The sequence below is a fragment of the Alligator sinensis genome, unplaced genomic scaffold (genome assembly GCF_000455745.1).
Source record: "Alligator sinensis unplaced genomic scaffold, ASM45574v1 scaffold514_1, whole genome shotgun sequence".
Lineage (NCBI taxonomy): Eukaryota > Metazoa > Chordata > Crocodylia > Alligatoridae > Alligator > Alligator sinensis.
The window spans coordinates 985,398-993,728 of record NW_005842385.1 but is presented as its reverse complement, the minus strand read 5'-3'; the positions used below and the strand labels follow the sequence as shown (position 1 = coordinate 993,728).

At 44.8% G+C, this 8,331-nt stretch overlaps 1 pseudogene; it reads right to left on the bottom strand.

Annotated features, from left to right (window-relative positions):
* Positions 1 to 322: 322 nt before the first annotated feature.
* LOC112551220 lies at positions 323 to 555 on the bottom strand (annotated as a pseudogene).
* Positions 556 to 8,331: the final 7,776 nt, after the last annotated feature.

Genomic DNA, 8,331 nt, shown 5'->3' with positions numbered 1-8,331 from the left:
GCAGGGCATGTCTACCAGAAATAATGCAATGCATTGCGGAGATACTCGACCTATTTTTTTTATTTCGTTTCAAGGGCCAAATCAGTTCCGAATTCTTTTAGGCAAAGCTCAATAATCAAGTTCAAATTTCAACTGAGTAGAGCTCAGTTGTTCAAGTCTGTGTGTGGCTCTACCACTGGGCAAGTATTCTCCCTCCCAGACCCATCAGATACTCCCCAAATCCATGGCAGGCATCCTACATGCAAGCCCCAACCCTAGAGGCCTTGGGGTTCAGATGGCCCCTAGTTTTGTTTGCTCTTAGCTAAAGGCTGAGGAGCAAGCCATGGGAGAAGTGTGAACACAGCTCCCCGTTGCCACAAAATTGTGCAGTCGAGTTTCCCACAATCAGGGGAACTCACAGGGGTCAACCTGCCCATAGTGCAATGGACAGGTCTCACCCTGGGAAAACTGCCTTGGGGAAATTTCAGGGGTCAGCCTGCCTGGAGTGCAAAGGGCAGGCCTCACCCTCGGAAAACCATGTGGTTGATCATCATGTCTCCCCTGCCAGGTAAGCTGGCGTGGGTACCCACAGCAATAAAATGCATTAATGTGACTGTCCGTCTGTCCTAGTTATGCCATGTAGACATATTCCTGGAGTGAGGTGCCACATACTCACATTATTATTTAACAAAGGACTTGAATTGTTTACGTGGCTTTGTGCCTGTCTTCTGCTGCAGTGTCTCTCTCAATAACATCACTGTACATGTCTCTCTCAATAACATCACTGTAGTTTAGCACCATGCTGGGAGTTTCCAGGAAGGTTGGGATTCAGCCAGGTGATCAACCAGGTGTCTTACCTGGAGCGTGTGAGTAGTCACATTGAGTTTTAGGAAGATTAGTCATGTGCTTAAATCAAATGCATGTTTAAATGCTTTTCTGGATTGAGGCCTAGAGTTGTTTTTTTTTAAATGTGTGTAGACCAGTGATTCTCAACCAGGGCTCCATGGCACCCTGGGGTACCTTGAGATCTTTTCAATTGTGCCTCAAGGTGTTAGTCAATCTTAGCACTGTAGGGTGTGCAAATACAATTTTTGCCTTATAACACACCCATTTAGCAATGTGTAAAAGTGCCTGCTATGCCTAATACTTTAAATGTACCATAAAAAGGTGCTTTAAATAAAAGAACAAGGGAATGTTTATGGGTCTGTCAGATTTTGTGGAGCCAAGATGTTCCACTGAATATTAAACACCGGGTCTCAAGATATATGGATGACAATCACACGGAGCCAGTGGAACCTGAGACTCCTCCTACTACCTTTGGCTCTGTGAGCTATAGTTTAGATCAACATTTCAGGCCCTGACCCATATTTAGCTCCATGAAAGACCTGCATAAAGTTCAGTTTAGGAGTGGGACCATAGCTACCAGGAGGGGAGGAAAATTTCACTACTCCAACCATATTTGTGGGTTTGTTAATAGGAACATACAGGCCATGATTTAGAAGTGAGCTTCACTATATGATTGCATTAAAAACTCATGCAGAATACCAGCCGGCTCACAAGCGTGCTGTGAATTTCTCAGTGCTGGATATTCTTGAAGCCTCAACTCCAGGAGTCATGTGATGATGACAACATTTCCAATTTAGTTTAATAGGAATGTGACTAGTCTTCCTGGTTGTAGAAAAAAGCTTGAAAATATGACTTGAATTTATCTGAAATGCTCAAAGGCCAGAAGGCAAAGCAAAAGAACCCTATCTTTTCTTTTTATCTTAAATCTCATTATTTTTAATCCAGTTCCTTGAACCTTTGGTGCCTCGTTTTTGAAAGTATGGGACTGACAAGACTGACTTTGCTTTGCTGAACTAAAGCCTTATTAGCACTGCTAGTGATGATAGTTCTAGTAGCAGCTGGTGGCATGCTTTTGGGGCAAAAGGAAAGGCTCCATCTCCTAAGTATTGGGACTACTTATGGTGGTTAATATTACTCCTGATAGTAGCATTTTTCAGCATTATGCCCTAGTGAGACAAACTATATTGGAGTGAACAAGGCCAGACGTAATGTCTTGGAATCAATGATTATGCACAAAATAGTTGAACATTGTTGTTTGAAACTAAAAGCAGGAAATTCACTGAACCAAACCAGTGTGATGAGAAAACATGTACAGGCCGTCACTGCAGTACATGGTAGGGACCACTTTCTGCCCACTTTTATGCCTGAAACATTGAATGGTCTCTTGTATACAAGGATTTTGTGTATGTGTGTGCATGTGTGTGTGTGTGAAAAGGTCACTGCCAAGAAATCTTTAAACCTGAAGATTCTTGTAAAATTGTATTTTAAATAATGTATAGAGAGAGTTGAATTCTCCTTTATTTCCTTTAAGTCTATTGTTGGGAGCTTTTCAAAGTTTCTCCCCTGGAGTCTCAAGTCCTCTTCTTCTCATAACAAGGGCAGCATGGGTAATGACAGCAGCAATGCAAGATTCCTCAGGAGAATAATTATAGTTTCTTTCTTTTGACTGTCTTGTCTATTTAGGCACTGATCCCAAAAAGATTTATGCATGTGCATAACTTGAAGCACAGGAGAGTATTCTCATTAGCTTCAGTAGTGTGAGTCACATGCTAAAAGTTACGTACATGCATTGCTCTTTGCATGATTATAATTTTACTAGACACCTGGGAACAGAGACTGCCTCTTACTATGTTTGGGGTGCCTTGCGATCAGTGCTGTACGGCCGTTAAACCATATTTTAATACCATTGTCATCATTACGCATTTTGATCCTGACCTGCAGGAATCATTTTTGCTATTAAGATGGCGGTTCATTCTCCCCATTCACAAGTCCTTAACTCCTTGGGATTGCTAAGAAGGGTTCTAACTGGTGCTAGTTGAGATGGAAATCTGTTTCCCCTTTGAAGATAATTTTCCTCCATTGTATCCTGATAGTTTGCTTTTTGGATTGTTTTGATTTTTTTTTTCAAAGAACAAAGGGAAGTCATCATACAGACTTGGCAAACAAAAGTATGCAAAATGTTACCTTCCAACCTTGAAGTGTCTCTTTAAGAACAAGATATTATACATGTTTCTGATGTCAGCTCTATTTAAGGATCTCTTTTTAATTCTTAAAACAAACCAACCCAGTATCGCTAGGGTTGTTATGAACAGGTCCTAGAGGACCTTGAATTTCTGTGGTGCTAATATTTGGGTCAAACTGGGTGCATGATTTTTCCTGAGAACGATGAAACAGTAAGCTTTCCAGTTGACATTAAGCCAATGGTTTCGAAATAAATCCTCCAGCCCACAGGCTAATGAAATTCTCCAGAGAGAAACATGCCTAGTTGGCACCAATCTGAAAGGACAAGAAGCAGCATTTCAACTGGAGCAGAGTAGAGGAGAATTCAGTTCCTGTTCTTAAAAGAAATGATGATGAGCCCAGAATTGGCCTCACCAGTCTTAGGTAAGCCCCAGTGGTTCTCAACCTTTTTAGATTCAGGTTACTCCTCCACATTTGTCTGGCAGCCCCCCCAGTTGAGAACCACTGTTGTGCTTCCCCCTCTTGCCTCAGCATGTTGCTATGTGCTCCTGCCTGTGCTAGCATTAACTGATAAACCTAAAGGAGTAAAGGTATGGATTCTGAAGTAGGGCAGCAAGATGGCTGCTTGTAGCATCCACAAAATGAACTGACATGTTTTAATATGAAAAGTGTTGACAGCCTGGCGTAGTCTCTAGCATAGGGGTGTTCAAAATGCAGCCACAGAGCCATGGCATCCCTATGGGTCGGGAAATTTGGTGGTGAGGGAGCTGTGGCAATTAATACTTCTATCCTCCCCCACTGCCAAATTCCTAAGCGCTGCATGGCAGATTCAGGGCTGGGTCATTCCCCCTCCCCTGTGTGGCCAGTTCAGGCCAGGTCACAGTCCCTGCCTCCTGCAGGATCAGCTTGGGGTCAGGATATGCTTCCTTCCCTCCATGCAGTCAAGCTGGGGCTGGGCCATGCCCTTCCCCCTCCAGGCCCAGGTTGGGGCTGGGGTACAGGGTATGCTCCTCCTCCTCCTGCCATGCTGCTGGGTCAGGGCCAAGCTGCTCCTGTCCACCTCTACATGGCTGGATCGGGCCCACCTGCAGAATCCGGCCCATGGATGAACTGGGCCCTGCCCATCTGGCTGGCAGGGCAAAAAAGTTGAGTGCCACTGCTCTAGCACTTTATTACCCTCTTGCAACCACAGAAATGGAGATTGGCAGGTTGTAACTAGAAAGCTGTTCACTGGGGTTATAAAATATTTTCCAAAGACACCTGAGATATCTGTGCTGACACCACTGGAAACAGCCAGGATGAAAAAAGGAGCCACCTGTATCACTGCTGGATTTGGCCTGCTTATTTTTTCATTTCATTACTCACTTGATGCCCAAATATTAAAATAAAATAAAATAAAATAAAAAGCAAGCCAAATCTCCTGAGTTGCCAAATATACTTTGATCATTTATTATCAGAATGGGAGTTTCATTTTAATGATTTGTGATTAATCTGTATGGTATATGTGGATAGATGGATTTAGGATACTGAAAAAGGGGGTGCAGATGATGTGGTGTTACCTTCACATATGACACACCATTTATTTTTCTCCAGTTAAAGAAAAGCTAGAAGATATTTATTAATATGTCAGAGACCTAGCACTATATTATTCAGTTTAAGATCAAAGCAAAAACAAATCTAATTGGAATGTGCACTGAGTTGCTAGATTATATGTTCAGTTAAAAATACAGAACAAACTAGACAAAAAAACAGTCAAAATAGTTAAAAGATAGTGTTTCATTAGTACTGTAGTCATTACAGTTAAATGTACCTCCCTTATTCAGATTTGTAAAACAAAGTTGATTTGTCTTGAGCATTTTGACAGTGCCTCCAATACTACAGTCAGTCATTTCTACACCTGAGTGTATATTACTATGCCTGAGTTAAGGTTTTTAGCTAGAACTAAAAACAGACTGCAGGGCTGTGAAACCGAAGAGAGACATTACTGGAAATGGCTAGCAGACAGCAACATTTTAGAAGAAAGGATAAGTTTGAATAGTGGAACATTGAGACCATTAGAAAAGGAGAGAGGGTCCTTAACACTTGTGGAGTTAAATTAGCAGATAGATTTTAATGAGCCATGAAGTCAGTTGACTCCATCAGTGCTGCCTGAACGGAATTGCCACTGCCACCCCTCCCCAAGCAGCTGATTTTAAAGTTTGAGTGGAGCAGGAATCAAAAGCCGGTCAGGAAGGGGGCTCCAACTGTACCACTGCACCCTCTGGATCTGCCCCGTATACACGTGAGAGTACTGCGGAGTATGTTTAGTCAAAGTAATGAAATTGCATATACTGTATATAGGGTGTGGACCCATGTAACATTTGAACCATTCCCAAATTTCACTGATTGGGAAATTGTGTATGAAGTGCTGTGACTAATACTAGGGAATGGGATGAGCACCCAGCCTAGCATGCCTTGCACTGGATGAATGGCAGGGACCACTTGCATGCATGTTTTGGGATCCCAATGGGTGAGTGACATGTGGCTGGGAGCACTTTCACTCCTCAGCTTTTCTTTCTCTCCTGAGCAAGAGTTCAATAAACTCTAAAAGCCTGCTGTTGCCTGAAGTCAGCAGTGCACTTGCCTGACCTGGGATGCGCTGGAGATGGGGGCGTTCTTGAACCTACTCTTTTGAGTTCCCAGGGGCTGGGAGAACATGACGATGGACCATGGACATGTAAGTAGTGAGAGAACAGCTGTTAGAAATATTGCTTTTATTGAATAAGCAAGGCACGGATGTTCATTGATAAAAGGTGCCAAGAACAGGGAAAAAAATGGGCAGTAGAGTTCTGGCTGCAGCCAGTTGCAGCGCTGGGGGGAGGAGGGAAAGAACGATGCAATGTGGGATGCATGGGGGACCAACCAGACCCACGTTGTGAAATGTTTGGTGTCCACACATAATACTGAACCTGATCACAGTTATGCTTGCTGAGGGACCGGGGTATGACTGTAAAGACTTTTTATGAGAATTGCCACTGTAGTTTTGCTGATTACCAGGGTTCTATTTAATTCATCACCAATCCTCCCAGTGTGAAACTATAGGCATTTTTTTTAGGACAGGAGAAAAGATGACCATTCTTCAAAGAATTTTTCTCTAGATTGAGTTTCACAGAGGTTGCTATCATGTCTGCGGAAAATGGACTGTATTTTATAATTAGAGAGAGGTAGTCAGTCATGTGCTTTTTCTTTTTTTTTTATCCCTTTTAATCTCTTCTACCCACTTTCTCCTCTCAGCAGTGCCCATTTCTTACCTCCCCCTTTCCCTATCCTTTATATTCCGTGTATTCAAATGACTTAATTTCTTTCATTTTAATACCCCATCTCTCTGTAAGTCCATTCATAGCACCTGCAGGGCTGGATTAACACATAGGCAAACTAGACACATGCCTAGGGCCCTAAGTGAAGGGGCCCAGTTGTGCTTATTTTACATATTATAATTATGGAGTGAAAAAAGTTGCCATGAGTTTTTTTGCCTAGGACCTACTAAAGGACTAATCTGGTCCTGAGCTCCTGAGGCGATAATCTGCAAAAACTCATGCCTCTCTGAACAAACTTGTCTATAAAGTACCACCCTGTGTTGCCTTCTGTATCTCATAAAGTTGAACTTTTCCAGCAGATAGAGGAGGGACTCTTGCCTTGTCTAACTATTGACCTTTCTTGTTTCACCTTTGCTGATCTCATTGCGGTATCAGGACACACAGACATATGGCATTTACTGTTAATAAACATAGGATGTTTTCCTGAGTAAAGAGAGCAGGAATCCGTTTTGTGTCAGCTATTTATTTTGGGGCTGCAGGGGTAGAGGGGTTCAGCTCTCTCTTTTGTGGTTCAATGATGTGAATTTGAGCCTCTTGCCAAAAAGCTGCCTTTAGTCAACCCAGCTGTAATTGGGTACTTGGGCGTTCAGGCTGAGGAGTTAAAAACAGATGCCAGCTATATTACTCACTACTGTACTGCTGACCGCAGGAGTTGGTATATCTTAACCACGCCATCGCAACGGACTGCTGGGGTGATGTAGATCAATGATAGTATTGACTGTCACTGAAGACTAAAATGGTGACCTCCAAAGCTAAAAACAAGTCACTCCAGCTTGAGTTGGGCACATACTTTAATTTCAAGTCTGTGGCAGACTAATGCGCGATGGGGGTCAGTTATAGAAACACACAGGTTGAACACATAACCTGCCCCATTGGTTACTATAACAAAAATGTCCATCCTTCTCTATGCATTTAAAAGCTATATGCGTATACACATACATATACATGTACACATACAGTGATACCTATATGTATTATACACATGTGTGCATATACATAAAAGAAAGCGACTTATTCTTACCTAGACCGTGTCCCAAATTGGGAGTCAGTGAACAGAGGGAGCTTTCCTGGGTGCTGGGGGAGGAAGAGAGGAGCAGCTCCACGGCGGGACTACAGTCAGGAGGCTGTGCTGTGAACTGATGGTTTGAAGACCTGAATTTCTGGGGTGTCTGACTTGTGGTAACTGCGCATTTGAAACATCAGCAGCTGGTATGCCAGTTCTTTGTCCAGCCTGTAGTAGTTTTGTCTAGATGATGTTTCCCTCTGAGAAGGTTGTGTGGGACTTGGTCAGAAGCCTGGCTGAAGCTTAAGGACGCTGCAGTCCCATGGCACAGCACCCTTTCTTGCCTTGCTACCTCTCTGGAGGGTGCGGTGGCAGGGCCTGCAGAAACATGCAGGGAGTGGCGAATGCCTATGCCTAACCCTTTTTGTGCCCCGGCTTTGCTGCGTGACTGTGACCTAGCCTCCCTGTCCTTCCGGGCCTCAGCTTCCCTGTCTGTGAAACGGGGCTGCTGAACTGGGCTTGTCGGAGGGGGTGGCAAGGCGCCGCGAGGAAGTGGGGGGGACCTGCCTCACTTGCTCCCGCCTTGCACCAGTGGGCTTGTGAGGTCCCGTTGTGAGCTCGGGGGGCTGCCAGGTCTCCGCCAGCAGGCTCGGGGCTTTGTGGGGGTGCGGTGTTGAGGAAGACACCCCAGCGCCAGGCACGCTCAGACCTGGCTGGTCCAGGGGCAGAGAAGGCTGCGGGGTGGAGCAGAGGGGGGCTGAGCTGGGCGGGGGGAGGCTGCCACTGGGAGCAGCTGGCAGTGCCAAGGGGGCTCTGGGGCTGCGGAGTCCTCCCGGGGCTTTCTTTCCACCCTCCTGTGGCTGGGGGAGGGGCCAGGAGGCGGCGGGGAGGAGACAGCCGTGCGGGGTCTGGCGTTTGGCCGGTCCTGCTTGCCAGGGGTGAAGGGACCGCTGGAAGGGCAAGGGG